The sequence below is a fragment of the Mus caroli genome, unplaced genomic scaffold (assembly GCF_978045245.1).
Source record: "Mus caroli unplaced genomic scaffold, Mus_caroli_1 scaffold_4, whole genome shotgun sequence".
Taxonomy (NCBI): Eukaryota; Metazoa; Chordata; class Mammalia; order Rodentia; family Muridae; genus Mus; species Mus caroli.
Genome location: NW_028227259.1, coordinates 89,945,011 through 89,961,178, shown reverse-complemented (window position 1 = coordinate 89,961,178; position 16,168 = coordinate 89,945,011). Strand labels below are relative to the sequence as shown.

The 16,168-nt window shown below is 38.2% G+C and overlaps 1 pseudogene; it reads left to right on the top strand.

Moving 5' to 3' along the window:
- The first annotated feature begins 5,100 nt into the window (after nt 1–5,100).
- LOC110289251 (UDP-glucuronosyltransferase 2B17-like) lies at nt 5,101–15,509 on the top strand (annotated as a pseudogene).
- The last annotated feature ends 659 nt before the right edge of the window (nt 15,510–16,168 follow it).

The window sequence follows — 16,168 nt, the reverse complement described above, 5'->3', positions numbered from 1 at the left end:
ATTACTTTTTGTACATGAAAGCACACCTTCAGGAGACTAAGTCTTCCATGTGTTTACTGTGTCTTTGCTATTTATTGGAAGTATTTTTGCATTGAAAAATGTTAATTTATAGTTCTAAGGTAGGCAGATGCCCATTGGTGTGACAGAGCTTTCCTGTGTGGATACCGAAGTTGTAAACTTCAGCTGCTTCAGAATTGATATGTGTGTTTGTTAACTGGAATGTGATCCCAATTCTACAGTGTCACAGCTTGTGGTTCATCTACTTGGATAAACTCAGAACTGTTGTTTTTTGCCATTGTATGTTCATAAATTGGGCTGTAGGGCCTGGGGACATGGCTTAGTGGAAAATGCTGGCCTTACATGCATGGGACTCTAGGTTTAATCCCTAGCAACACACACACACACACACACACACACACACACACACACACACACCTAAGTCTGTGATTCTTAGGACCAAGCTCTAGACCAGTGATTACTCAACTCCAGGTTCACTGCATCAAAAGCCTGAAAAAGATCATGCTGTTGCCTTTATTAATTTTGTTTCTATATCTCATTTCAATCATGTTCTCCCTTAATGTAATGGCAGTGTAGATAAGAGCCCATCAGAACATCCTGCACTACTATCTCCACCTACCATTCAGCCATGGAGAACATTCATGCTGACTTGGCATGAAGTCATAGTTTCCATAAGGCCAGTGATTGTGAGCACACACAACTGTGTATATCTACGTCTGGCAGGATGTAAGTAACCCTAGTCTTTGTAAAATACTGCCAAGTAACCACATGAAGAGAAGATACTTTCCAAGTTGATTTGTTTTTGTTTCTTAAAGGAGACCATTAAAAACACAGCAGACCTATGAATTATCCAATCAAAACAAAAGCCCCAAGAAAGTGGCACTGAGCAAACAGGATGCCTAGCAGCAGACTTCCCCTGGACTGACTTTATTTCCTACTGTTAAGCATACAGCCCAGCAATCAGAAACCATGGGCTTGTTCTACTGGACAATGTACTTGCTTCTTAATAACATTTGAGGTGTCTCATTAGAAGCTAATTTTAATTTTAATTGGCAGCCAAGGACTTCATTTTTAAATTTTAGAGAAGCGACCTACAAAATAAAATATTGATAACTAACATCTCCTCAGAGGTTTGCTGCCTTTTCCCTTCAGGACCTGTTTAAAGACTTGTAGGCTTTATTTATTAAAATACCTTTCAAGGAAATAGTGGCCCTCTATAGGCAGGTCTTCCCTTTGGGACATAAAATTCTTTGGAAAACATTGTAACATGAGGAATTGTTAGATGACAGGTTTGCTGCTGTTTTACATGCAGAATACTAGGTAGTCAGGGGGAGCAGAGATGTTCTACAGAAAGAGGAATGGAAGAATCATGTTGCACTGGGTTTCGAGGATGAACATCTGAAGATGGTGTCTGGGAAACCATCCTTTTACCTCATTTCAAGCTGCACAGGGATCTATGCTTTCACAGACTACCAGAAACTGAGAACAGTTTCATACTGAAACTTTTTTTGAATATTTTGCATTTAGAATATTCTTTACATAAAGACAGTCATTTAATATTTCAATTGATGGAATTAACTTTTTATCAGACTTTTTTGTGGGAGCAGAAGATCTGCAAATTATAAAATCTAAAATGTAGATATTCCCCTTTTATATTAAGTCTGAAAGGAGATAAATTTCATTGTACATTTTGGGTGTAGCTTTGGAATAAAGTTTTCAATAATTCATTTTAAAAAAGAGACATTAAGGTATAGTGCTTGTTGCTCACTGTTATTACTGATATATTTTTTATGTTTGTGTGGTTATCTTCTTTTGGGTTTGTTGAGAGAAGATTAGTTTCTTACTTTTTTTAGGGTGTAGTTTTCCTCCTTGTGTTGGCATTTTCCATCTATTTGTAGGGCTGGATTTGTAGAAAGATATTGTGTAAATATGTTTTTTTCACAAAATATCTTGGTTTCTTCATCTATGGTAATTGAGAGTTTTGCTGGGTATGGTAGTCTGGGTTGGCATTTGTGTTCTTTTAGGGGCTGTATAACCTCTTCTTTAAGGCACTTTTGTGTTTTCTCTTTAAGATCTTCTACCTGTTTACCTGTGTTCTCTTGTATTTCTTTAAGGGAGTTAGTTATGTCCTTCTTAAATTCCTCTATCATCATCATGAGATGTGATTTTGAATCAGTCTTGCTTTTCTGGTATGTTGGGGTAATCAAGATTCACTGTGGTGAGAGAACTAAGATTTTTATGATACCAAGTAGTCTTAGTTTCTACTGCTTATGTTCTTGCACTTGCCTTTCACCATCTGGTTATCTATGGTGTTAACTGGTCTTGCAAAAAAGAATAAGAATTCAGCAGGGTATGGTGGTACACGCCTTTAATTCCAGCATTCAGGAGGCAGAGGCAGGCAGATTTCTGAGTTCGAGGCCAACCTGGTCTACAAAGTGAGTTCCAGGGCAGCCAAGGCTATACAGAGAAAGCATGTCTGAAAAAACAAAACAAAACAAAAAACAAACAAACAAACAAAAACAAAAAACAAAAAAACCTGGTCTTGCTGTCTTTGACTTTGTCTTGTCCCTCCTTCAAGCCTGTGTGTCAGTATTCCTAGGAGACCAGTTCTCTCCGGGAGGGACTTGGGTATGGAGAATTGTGGTACACAATCAGCTCTCAGGTGAAGACAGAGACAAGAAGACTCCTGTGCAAGGCAATCCCTCAGCTCCTGTGTCCTGAGGATTCTGGGCAGGTTCCTCTGAGCAGCAGTGATGGACCTACCTGCACTCATCGGCGCTCCTGGGAGGTTTGCTCCCTACTGATGCTATGGGTATATTAGCAGAGGATCTGCTACAGACAGAGATGGAAACCGGAAGGCCTATTTTCATTTTTCTATTCTTTACTTTTTTTTTTAAGGTGACAATAATGTTAATGGATTTCTTATTGCTCGGCTTGATTGACTTGTCTCCCAGACAAAACAAAAATGAAAGTCATTCATTCAAAGTCATCATAACTTAATGCTAGGAAATATTTTTCTACAACAAAAATTATTTTCTTTATTTCACATCTTGTAGCTTCTATAATGTTTTATATATTTATAATAATTTCAAATTTTATTAACAAATCTCTACATTTAAATATTTCAGGAAAGGCTTAAGATTTTGACTTCATTGAATTCTTCATTTTAGTAATGCATTTTATTGATGTGTTGAATTAATTTGACTCTAGGTAAAAGATCCTATACTCTGTACATTTAAGGTTTGGTGATTCTGACACAAGGGTTTTTCCTTTTCTTTTCTTTATTAGATATTTACTTTATTTACATTTCAAATATTGTCCACTTTCCTGGTTTCCCCTCCGAAAGCCCCCTATCCCCTCCCACCCCTCTCTGCTCACCAACCCACCCACTCCTGCTCCCTGGCCCTGACATTCCCCTCCACTAGGGCATAGAGACTTCACAGGACCAAGGGGCTTTCCTCCCATTGATGTCCAACTAGGCCATCCTCTGCTACATATGGAGCTGGAACCATGAATCTCACCATGTTTACTCTTTGGTACTCTGACTGCTAGTTAGACCATCATTTATTGAAAATGCTTTCTTTTTTCCATTGTATATTTTTGGCTTCTTTGTCAAAGATCAAGTGTCAATTAAGTGTGTGGTTTTATTTCTGTGTCTTCAATTCTATTCTGTTGATCAATTTGTTTGTCTGTGTACCAATACCATGCAGATTTTAATAACTATTGCTCTGTAGTACAGCTTGAGTTCAGGGATGCTGATTCTCCCAGTTCTTTTATTGTTAAATATGTTTGTTTTTTTTTCCGTATCCTGGGCTTTGTTTCACATATGAAATTCAGAATTTCTCTATCCTTGTCTTTGAAGAATTTATTGGAATTTTGATGGAGTTTGCATTGAATCTGTAGATTGCTTTTGGTAGGGTAGCCTTTTTAACTATGTTAATCCTACCAATCCATGAGCATGGGAGATACTTACATTTTCTGAGGTCTTTGATTTCTTTCTTGAGAGACTTGAAGTTCTGACTAAACAGATCTCTCACTTATTTGGTTAGAGTTTCCCCAAGATATTTTATATTTGTGACTACTGTGAAGTGTGTCATTCATTTTCTTTCTCCACCCATTTATCATTTGTATAAATGAAAGGATACTGATTTGTTTTAGTTAATTTTATATCCAGCCACTTTGCTTAAGTTTTCAGATGTAGAGTTTTCCTGGAAGAATTTTTGGAGTCACTTAAGCATACTATCATATCATCCAGAAATAATGATACCTTAACTTCTTCTTTCCAAATTGTACCTCCTAGATCTCCGAGCTAGGGCTAGGGAGAGCCTTGTCTTGTTCATGATTATAGTGGGATTGCCTTAAGTATCTCTCCATTTTTAATTTGATATTGGCTCTTTGTTTGCTGTATATTACTTTTATTATATTTAGGAATGGACCTTGAATTCCTTATCTCTCCAATACTTTAACATGAAGGGGTGTTGTATTTTGTCAAAGGCTTTTTTAGCATCTAATGAGATGATCATGTGATCTTTTTTCTTTGAGTTTACTTATATAGTGGGTTACATTAATATATTTTCATATATTGAACCAACCTTGCATGTCTGAGATGAAGCCTACTTGATCATGCTGAATGATGGTTTTGATACATTCTTTGGTTCAGTTTGCTAGAATTTTACTAAGTATTTTTGCATTGATATTCACAAGAGAAATTAGTTGGGAGTTTTCACTCTTTGTTGTGTCTTTTTGTGGTTTAGGTATCACCATCATTGTGGGATTTATTTGTTTCCTTTTTTAGACTTCTACCTATTTACCTGTGTTTTCCTGTATTTTTTTTGGGGGGGGTGAGGTTATATCCTCCTTGAAGGACTCAATTATGTTCATGAAATAGAATTTTAGGTCAGCATCCTGGTTTTCAGGTGTGTTGTGATATCCAGGGCTTACTGTGGTGGCAGAACTGGGTTCTCATGCTGCCAAAGTATATTGGCTTTGTTGCTTATAGTCTTGTGCTTGCATCTCACCATCTGTTTATCTCTGGTGCTAACTGGTCTAGGTTTCTCAGTCTGGAGTCTGACTCATCTGTCCATGGGTTGCTTTACATCTCGTGGGAGACCTGTGGCTCTGACTGTAACAGATACCCTGGGAGGCCTTCAGACTGTGGGGCCTTCTGGGGGCACACAAGCTGATGATCTGTTGTTCTGGGTGCAGCAGATCTTTTTGGAGACCTTCAGACTGTGGGGTCTTCACAGTAGCAAACAAGCTGATGACCTGTTATCGTGGAATGCTCAGGCTAGGGGGCAGGTGGAGTTCGAGTGGAGGGAATGTGTTCTGAGTCTGCTGGGATCATCAGGGTTCCCACCTGCTACAATTATTTGGGAGGGTCCCTTACCTTTTGCCCTGGGTACAGATCTCCTGGGAGACCTTCAGACTCTGGGGTATCCAGAGGGGCAGATAAACTCATGTTTTTCTATCAACACAGTAATGTTCATTTCCTTATCAGCTTTGAGCAGTGCCAGTTATATTTTAACTTCTTGGCTATTGCTTCTTGGATAAAAGGTCAAGCAGTGACAAAAGGGATTACACTCTGAACAGAAGGACTTTAATTTTCAGGATGCTTTGGAAGTGGGCCATGAAGTCACTGTTCTGAGACCTTCAATTTCCATTTTTCTTGATCCCACAGTACTGCCTGGCCTTAAGTTTGAAACTTTTCCTACATCTTTCAGGAATGATGCCATGGAAATTATTTTTGCTAGTGTTGTGGATATATGGACTTATGAGTTTCCAAGAGATACATGTTTATCATATTCCCCTTTACTACAAAATATAATTGATGAATATTCTGATTAATGTCTAATTCTTTGTAAAAACACAGTTTCAAACAAACAGCTCATGGCAAAACTCCAAGAATCCAAGTTTGATGTCACTTTGTCAGATGCTGTTGGTCCCTGTGGGGAGCTCATAGCTGAACTGCTCCAAATTCCTTTTCTATATAGTCTTGGCTTTTCCCTGGCTAACAACTTGAAAAATACAGTGGAGGACTTCCTCTCCCTGCCTCTTATGTACTGTAATTTTGTCAGGATTAGGTGGCCAGATGACATTCAAAGAGAGGGTAAAAAATATGATATATATGCTTTATTTTGACTTTTGGTTCCAGACATTTAGGGAGAAGAAATGGGATCAGTTTTACAGCGACACTTTAGGTAAGTTATGCTTCTCTTCACAGGCTTAATGATCTATGTTTCATATGTATGTTAAGATGCATTTCCGTTAAGTACAAAGTGGAGTCTTTTACAGGTGGTCAAATGTAATTATATTAGCTAACAAACTCTCTGTAAAAGCTCATAATATTGATCAAATAGAAGAAGGTAGTTGTCCTGATATAAGACATTCTGGTTAGCTATATGGTGACAAAGAGATGCAATTAGTCCCTAAATATTTTTTTAATCTCATTTAGTACAAAAGGTTTCTCTATTTTAACAAGACCCTAGCCAGGTACTCAAATTTTGATCCGTGTAGATTCAAGAGTGATGTGTGTGTGTGTGTGTGTGTGTGTGTGTGTGTGTGTGTGTAATATTGAAGAAATTAATTTCTTTTGCCTAGGCCAGTATCAGTTTTGAAAATTAAGGTGTGGGTTATGAGAATATGACCAAAAGTTTAAGAATGTTCTTTCCACATTTTTAGTACCTGATTGTCTATTCCTAGCACCCACTTGTGTCCAGTGTTTTAAAATTAACCTGTAACTTCACTTTCAGCAGACCTGTGACACTTTTATAGTATCCATAGTCACTGGTATAAACTTAGCATACCCTCATGCAGATACACACACACATAAATGAAAAGATAAATCATATAATGTTTTCTTTTAATTCCTTATAGATTTCTGCTACTCTTGAAAGATTCTGTGTTATTTCCTGAGCTTAAGAGTAAAACTCTACATATTTCTTCATTGTGCCATTTCATAACATTTATTGCAAATGTCTAAACTCTACAGAAGCATGGATACTCATGCGCTCAGTCTGTATATTTTGAAGTCATGTTTTTTGTCTTAAAAAATATACCATACTTAGAACTGGGCAAAAATTCCTAGTCTCATAATTTTTGAAAATATTGTGATTATTTTACAGAATAAGTATGTTAAATGTGTTAGTAAGAAATAAGGTTTGAAGCACTAACCAGAAATCCAGCCATTCATAAACTTCACATTTCCCTAGGAAAAAGAAGAAAGAAAGATTAGCTACAAACTACCATAACCCTGGGAATCCTGGGCAAGTTACAAAGCATGTTGTGACATTTGTACCTGGAATGTATGTTTATGTTTGCAGAGTGTCATTCGAAGATTTAGAGAAAAGTAAAATGCATACTTATTCATACAGTGACTTTTTCATTAACTATGAGGAAATCATTAAATTAATGAGGAAACATAAGGTAAGTCCTTGAAAAACCAACTCAAACTTACATTTATATAAATTGTATGAGCCACAAGACAGATGCAAATTATATTGCATATAAGAAGCAGATTTTCTATGTCAAACACAATTTTTCCAACACTTTTAAGGAACTATAATTCATACACAAAAGACAGGCTTTTCAACTTTTCTCTGTCTCATTTGCTCACTTTCTTTGTCTTTGAAGACCAACCACCTTAATTGAGACAATGGGCAAAGCAGGAATGTGGCGTATTAGATCCTACTGGGATTTGGAATTTCCTCACCCAACCTTACCAAATGTTGATTATGTTGGAGGACTCCATTGCAAACCTGCTAAACCCTTGCCTAAGGTAAATACATTCTTTTTTATCTCTTTTTCATTTCATTTAATTTATTGTGAAAGTGATTCTATATCTGTCATTACATTTTACTCACCTTAATACAGATGTATGGGATGTGGAATTAAGAGTCTTGCTAGGTAGGAGGTCAATAAACTCAGGAAAGAACATGATAGAATTGGAAAATCAGTGAGTTAAATGAAGTCATACAGGGGACTATAGTGATTAACCATTGGTTAAAGACCTTACTAAACAATGAGGACATGAGTTTGAGTCCCAGTACCCATAGAAAAAGTTGGGTGTCCTGGCACAGCATGATGACCTTAGTACTGAGGTTGCAGAAACTGGTTAATACTGAAGCTTGCTGCATATAGACCAGATAAAGATGGGAGGTTCATATTCAATGGCAGACAGTCTCAAAAACTATGTTAAAGATTGATAGATAGGACAACTGATTTTGACCTTTGGCACCCATGTGCTAAAACAAAGGCAGGGAACCTCATAGGCATTACTAATCTCCAACACACACACACACACACACTGATACACACAGGTGCAGAGACATACACATGCACACACATATAAATACACACAGAGAGAAATAAGGTCAGTTCAATTCAGCACATCAGAAACTTTCAGTAATTCAAAAGCTGTGATTACCATATATGAGGTAATTATCTTTTTATTCACAGAAAAAACATTGACATAGTTTCTGTTTCAAACAATGAATTGTGTAGGTCATCTTTGAAAATACTCTTAATTATACACTATATTAGGAAAGTATTCATAGTATATGTATATCATGCAGTTATGATTACTTTATAAAGACTAAAACATTTAATTAATTAAAGGAAATTTGTGTTAACTACCACATATGTACATACTACAACTCAGATATTATTTCATCAAATACTAGATAGTAATGTTAAATCAGGCATCATAGGAAGGAAATAAAAGAGCAAGGAAACTTTATACTTTCTGTAGGATGAAAATGTAACGTTACAATTTTGCAAATATTTCACAAACTGCATTTGCACTGCTGAGCTTTTATTTCACCAGAGGAAAATAGGGAGAACATTTGTCGAACTTATGAGAATAGACTTTGTACTGCTGCCTGTGATGTTCAAAGTTTCGACTGTGCCAGTTCTGTCTTCATAATGTTTTAAACCCATTAATCTAAAAACTCCCAATACTTCAGATTTTATTCTAGGGTTTTTTTTTTGTATGAGTTTCACGAGTGATTTTTCTTTTTTTTTTAATATTTTTATTACATATTTTCCTCAATTACATTTCCAATGCTATCCCAAAAGTCCCCCATAGCGCCCCCCACTTCCCTACCCACCCATTCCCATTCTTTTGGCCCTGGCATTCCCCTATATTGGGGCATATAAAGTTTGCAAGTCCAATGGGCCTCTCTTTCCATTGATGGCCGACTAGGTCATCTTTCAGTACATATGCAGCTAGAGACAAGAGCTCCAGGTTTCTGGTTAGTACATCATGTTGTTCCAACAATAGGGTTGCAGATCCCTTTAGCTCCTTGGGTACTTTCTCTAGCTTCTCCATTGGGAGCCCTGTGATACATCCAATAGCTGACTGTGAACATCCACTCCTGTGTTTGCTAGGCCCCGGCATCGTCTCACAAGAGACAGCTATATTTGGGTCCTTTCAGCAAAATCTTGCTAGTGTATGCAATGGTGTCAGCGTTTAGAAGCTGCTTATGGGATGGATCCCTGGATACGGCAGTCTCTAAATGGTCTATCCTTTCATCACAGCTACGAACTTTGTCTCTGTAACTCCTTCCCTGGGTGTTTTGTTCCCAATTCTAAGAAGGTGCAAAGGGTACACACTTTGGTCTTCATTCTTCTTGAGTTTCATGCGTTTAGCAAATTGTATCTTATATCTTGGGTATCCTAAGTTTTGGGCTAATATCCACTTATCAGTGAATATATATTGTGTGAGTTCTTTTGTGATTGTGTTACTTCACTCAAGATGATGCCCTCCAGGTCCATCCATTTGGCTAGGAATTTCATAAATTCATTCTTTTTAATAGCTGAGTAGTACTCCATTGTGTAAATGTACCATAATTTCTGTATCCATTCCTCTGTTGAGGGACATCTGGGTTCTTTCCAGCTTCTGGCTATTATAAATAGGGCTGCTATGAACATAGTGGAGCATGTGTCCTTTTTACCGGTTGGGACATCTTCTGAATATGTGCCCAGGAGAGGTATTGCTGGATCCTCCGGTAGTACTATGTCCAATTTTCTGAGGAACCGCCAGACTGATTTCCAGAGTGGTTGTACAAGCTTGCAATCCCACCAACAATGGAGGAGTGTTCCTCTTTCTCCACATCCTCGCCAGCATCTGATGTCACCTGAATTTTTGATCTTAGCCATTCTGACTGGTGTGAGGTGGAATCTCAGGGTTGTTTTGATTTGCATTTCCCTGATGATTAAGGATGTTGAACATTTTTTCAGGTGCTTCTCTGCCATTCGGTATTCCTCAGGTGAGAATTCTTTGTTCAGTTCTGAGCCCCATTTTTTAATGGGGTTATTTGACTTTCTGGAGTCCACCTTCTTGAGTTCTTTATATATATTGGATATTAGTCCCTTATCTGATTTAGGATAGGTGAAGATCCTCTCCCAATCTGTTGGTGGTTTTTTTGTCTTATTGATGGTGTCTTTAGCCTTGCAGAAGCTTTGTAGTTTCATGAGGTCCCACTTGTCAATTCTCGATCTTACAGCACAAGCCATTACTGTTCTATTCAGGAATTTTTCCCCTGTGCCCATATCTTCAAGGCTTTTCCCCACTTTCTCATCTATAAGTTTCAGTGTCTCTGGTTTTATGTGAAGTTCCTTGATCCACTTAGACTTGACCTTAGTACAAGGAGATAGGAATGGATCAATTCGCATTCTTCTACATGTTAACAACCAGTAGTGCCAGCACCATTTGTTGAAAATGCTGTCTTTCTTCCACTGGATGATTTTAGCTCCCTTGTCGAAGATCAAGTGACCTTAGGTGTGTGGGTTCATTTCTGGGTCTTCAATTCTATTCCATTGGTCTATTTGTCTGTCACTATACCAGTACCATGCAGTTTTTATCACAATTGCTCTGTAGTAGAGCTTTAGGTCCGGCATGGTGATTCCACCAGAGATTCTTTTATCCTTGAGAAGAGTTTTTGCTATCCTAGGTTTTTTGTTATTCCAGATGAATTTGCAGATTGCACTTTCTAATTCGTTGAAGAATTGATTTGGAATTTTGATGGGGATTGCATTGAATCTGTAGATTGCTTTTGGCAAGATAGCCATTTTTACAATGTTGATTCTGCCAATCCATGAGCATGGGAAATCTTTCCATCTTCTGAGATCTTCTATAATTTCTTTCTTCAGAGACTTGAAGTCTTTATTATACAGATCTTTCACTTCCTTAGTTAGAGTCATGCCAAGATATTTAATTTTATTTGTGACTATTGAGAAGGGTGTTGTTTCCCTAATTTCTTTCTCAGCCTGTTTATTCTTTGTGTAGATAAAGGCCATTGATTTGTTTGAGTTAATTTTATATCCAGCTACTTCACCGAAGCTGTTTATCAGGCTTAGGAGTTCTCTGGTGGAATTTTTAGGGTCACTTATATATACTATCATATCATCTGCAAAGAGTGATATTTTGACTTCATCTTTTCCAATTTGTATCCCTTTGATCTCCTTTTGTTGTCGAATTGCTCTGGCTAGGACTTCAAGTACAATGTTGAATAGGTATGGAGAAAGTGGACAGCCTTGTCTAGTCCCTGATTTTAGAGGGATTGCTTCAAGCTTCTCACCATTTACTTTGATGTTGGCTACTGGTTTGCTGTAGATTGCTTTTATCATGTTTAGGTATGGGCCTTGAATTCCTGATCTTTCCAAGACTTTTATCATGAATGGGTGTTGGATCTTGTCAAATGCTTTTTCCGCATCTAACGAGATGACCATGTGGTTTTTGTCTTTGAGTTTGTTTATATACTGGATTACGTTGATGGATTTCTGTATATTGAACCATCCCTGCATCCCTGGGATGAAACCTACTTGGTCAGGATGGATGATTGTTTTGATGTGTACTTGGATTCGGTTAGCAAGAACTTTATTGAGGATTTTTGCATCAATATTCATAAGGGATATTGGTCTGAAGTTTTCTATCTTTGTTGGGTCTTTTTGTGGTTTAGTTATCAGAGTAATTGTGGCTTCATAGAATGAGTTGGGTAGAGTACCTTCTGTTTCTATTTTGTGGAATAGTTTGTGAAGAACTGGGATTAGATCTTCTTTGAAGGTCTGATAGAACTCTGTACTAAACCCATCTGGTCCTGGGCTTTTTTTAGTTGGGAGACTATTAATGACTGCTTCTATTTCTTTGGGGGATATAGGGCTGTTTAGATAATTAACCTGATCTTGATTCAACTTTGGTACCTGGTATCTGTCTAGGAACTTCTCCATTTCATCCAGGTTCTCCAGTTTTGTTGAGTATAGCCTTTGGTAGAAGGATCTAATGGTGTTTTGGATGTCTTCAGGATCTGTTGTTATGTCTCCTTTTTCATTTCTGATTTTGTTAATTAGGATGCTTTCCCTGTGCCCTCTAGTGATTCTGGCTAAGGGTTTATCTATCTTGTTGATTTTCTCAAAGAACCAGCTCCTTGATTGGTTGATTCTTTGAATAGTTTTTCTTGTTTCCACTTGGTTGATTTCGCCCCTGAGTTTGATTATTTCCTGCTGTCTACTCCTCTTGGGTGAATTTGCTTCCTTTTGTTCTAGTGCTTTTAGGTATGTTGTCAAGCTGCTAATGTGTGCTCTCTCTAGTTTCCTTTTGGAGGCACTCAGAGCTATGAGTTTTCCTCTTAGAAATGCTTTCATTGCGTCCCATAAGTTTGGGTATGTTGTGGCTTCATTTTCATTGAACTCTAAAAAGTCCTTAATTTCTTTCTTTATTCCTTCCTAGACCAAGGTATCATTGAGAAGAGTGTTGTTCAGTTTCCATGTGAAGGTTGGCTTTCTATTATTTATTTTGTTATTGAAGATCAGCCTTAGTTCATGGTGATCTGATAGGATGCATGGGACAATTTCAATATTTTTGTATCTGTTGAGGCCTGTTTTGTGACCAATTATGTGGTCAATTTTGGAGAAGGTACCATGAGGTGCTGAGAAGAAGGTATATCCTTTTGTTTTAGGATAGAATGTTCTGTAGATATCTGCCAGATCCATTTGATTCATAATTTCTCTTAGTTTCTCTGTGTCCCTGTTTAGTTTCTGTTTCCATGGTCTGTCCATTGGTGAAAGTGGTGTGTTGAAGTCTCCCACTATTATTGTATGAGGTGCAATGTGTGCTTTGAGATTTACTAAAGTTTCTTTAATGAATGTGGCTGCCTTTGTATTTGGAGCATAGATATTCAGGATTGATAGTTCCTCTTGGAGGATTTTACCTTTGATGAGTATGAAGTGCCCCTCCCTGTCTTTTTTGATGACTTTGGGTTGGAAGTCAATCTTATTAGATATTAGAATGGCTACTCCAGCTTGTTTCTTCATACCATTTGCTTGGAAAATTGTTTTCCAGCCTTTCATTCTGAGGTAGTGTCTATCTTTTTCTCTGAGATGAGTTTCCTGTAAGCAGCAAAATGTTGGGTCTTGTTTGTGTAGCCAGTTTGTTAGTCTATGTCTTTTTATCGGGGGAGTTGAGTCCATTGATATTAAGAGATATTAAGGAAAAGTAATTGTTGTTTCCTGTTATTTTTGTTGTTAAAGTTGGCATTCTGTTCTTATGGCTGTCTTCTTTTAGGTTTGTTGAGGGATTACCTTCTTGTTGTTTCTAGGGCGTGGTTATTGTCCTTGTATTGGTTTTTTTCTGTTATTATCCTTTGAAGGGCTGGATTCGGGGAGAGATAATGTGTGAATTTGGTTTTGTTGTGGAATACTTTGGTTTCTCCATCTATGTTAATTGAGAGTTTGGCTGGGTATAGTAGCCTGGGCTGGAATTTGTGTTCTTTTAGTGTCTGTATAACATCCGTCCAGGATCTTCTGCTTTCATAGTCTCTGGTGAAAAATCTGGTGTAATTCTGATAGGCTTGCCTTTATATGTTACTTGGCCTTTTTCTCTTACTGCTTTTAGTATTCTGTCTTTATTTAGAGCATTTGTTGTTCTGATTATTATGTGTCGGGAGGTATTTCTTTTCTGGTCCAGTCTATTTGGAGTTCTGTGGGCTTCTTGTATGTTCATGGGCATCTCTTTCTTTAGATTTGGGAAGTTTTCTTCTATAATTTTGTTGAAGATGTTTGCTGGTCCTTTGAGTTGAAAATCTTCATTCTCATCCACTCCTATTATCCGTAGGTTTGGTCTTCTCATTGTGTCCTGTATTTCTTGGATGTTTTGAGTTAGGATCTTTTTGCATTTTACATTTTCCTTGATTGTTGTGCCGATGTTCTCTATGGAATCTTCTGCACCTGAGATTCTCTCTTCCATCTCTTGTATTCTGTTGCTGATGCTGGTATCTATGGTTCCAGATTTCTTTCCTAGGGTTTCTATCTCCAGTGTTGCCTCATTTTGGGTTTTCTTTATTGTGTCTACTTCCCTTTTTAGGTCTAGTATGGTTTTGTTCATTTCCATCATCTCTTTGGATGTGTTTTCCTGTTTTTCGTTAAGGACTTCTACCTGTTTGATTAGGTTATCCTGTTTTTCTTTAAGGATTTGTAACTCTTTAGCAGTGTTCTCCTGCAATTCTTTAAGGGATTTTTGTGCTTCCTCTTTATTGTCTTCTACCTGTTTACCAGTGTTCCTTTGTATTTCTTTAAGTGTGTTATTAAAGTCCTTCTTGAAGTCCTCTACCATCATCAGGAGATATGCTTTTAGATCCGTGTCTAGCTTTTCCGGTGTGTTGGGGTGCCCTGGACTGGGCGAAGTGGGAGTGCTGGGTTCTGATGATGGTGAGTGGTCTTGGTTTCTGTTAGTAAGATTATTATGTTTACCTTTCCCCATCTGGTAATCTCTGGGGTTAGTTGTTGTTGTTGTCACTGTTTAAAGATTGGAGCAGAAGCTGTGTTCCACTCACCAGCAGTCTCAAAATCCTGTGGCGGGTGTCGTGGGTAGCTGGCAGTACCCCGGTGCTGGTCCAGCCAGAAGAGGTGGTCCTACTCAGGCCGGTTTTCTGCTTCCCTAACTAATGCAGTCTCAGGTCCCGTGCGCAATTGGATTGGAGCAGAAGCTGTGTTCCACTCTCCAGAAGTCTTAAGATCCTGTGGCGGGTGTTGTGGGTAGCTGGCGAGTGTCATCCGACCCTGCGCCCTAGCTACCCCGGTGCTTTTCTGACCGGAAGAGGCTTGTGGCCCTATGTAGGCCGGATTTCTCCCTCCCCAACCAAAGCAGTCTCAGGTCCCGTGTGATTGGACTGGAGCAGAAGCTGTGTTCCACTCACCAGCAGTCTCAAAATCCTGTGGCGGGGGTCGTGGGTAGCTGGCGGGTGTCAGCCGACCCTGTGCCCTCGCTACCCTGGTGCTTTTCTGACCGGAAGAGGCTTGTGGCCCTCTGAGTTTTCTATTATTGTTATTGTGTGATAGAACAAATTCTTTCTTCTCAGGAAATGGAAGACTTTGTTCAGAGCTCTGGAGAGCATAATGTGGTAGTGTTTTCTCTGCGGTCAATGGTCAGTAATATGACAGAAGAAAAGGTCAATGCAATTGCATGAGCCCTTGCCCAGATTCCACAAAAGGTGAGGTAAAGTAACCAGGGAAGGTAACTGCATACTAATTCTGAGAAATTCTGTAAAAGATCTGATTCTGTGAATGACTTGTGGAACCTAAAGTTTTATGTAAGTTCTAATTGACCTAAGCCAATTTAGAAACAAATACACATAAGATGTTACAACACTACAGAAGGTGTTTTGGCTATGAGTACCTTGGTTATGAACATTGTGACTACTGTGGATCATTCTGAAATGCTGGCATATGATGCCAGCCATCACTGCCAAGGGAGTGTAGACACAGCAAATTTTTTCAGTTACTAGTTCCATTTTTCAATTATTTAAGTCACTGTAAGATTTTTAGTGAGGAGTTACTCTTTATTATTTTTTCTTTTGATTTGTTTGGTTTTGGTTTGTTTTTCGAGACAGGGTTTCTTTGTATAGTCTTGGCTGTCCTGGAACTCATTTTGTAGACCAGGCTGGCCTCCAACTCAGAAATCTGCCTGCCTCTGCCTCCCAAGTGCTGGGGTTAAAGGCATGTGCCACCACTGACCGGCTAGCATAAGAACATTAAGCACATATTTAAAATGTTTGAAATGTGGCTGGAGTTTGCATTCTAACTTTGATGTAAGTACCCTTTTGGCTAAATGAGAGAAAGAGAATTTAAAAAAATGAAAGCCTACATTTCTGGGCTCCTT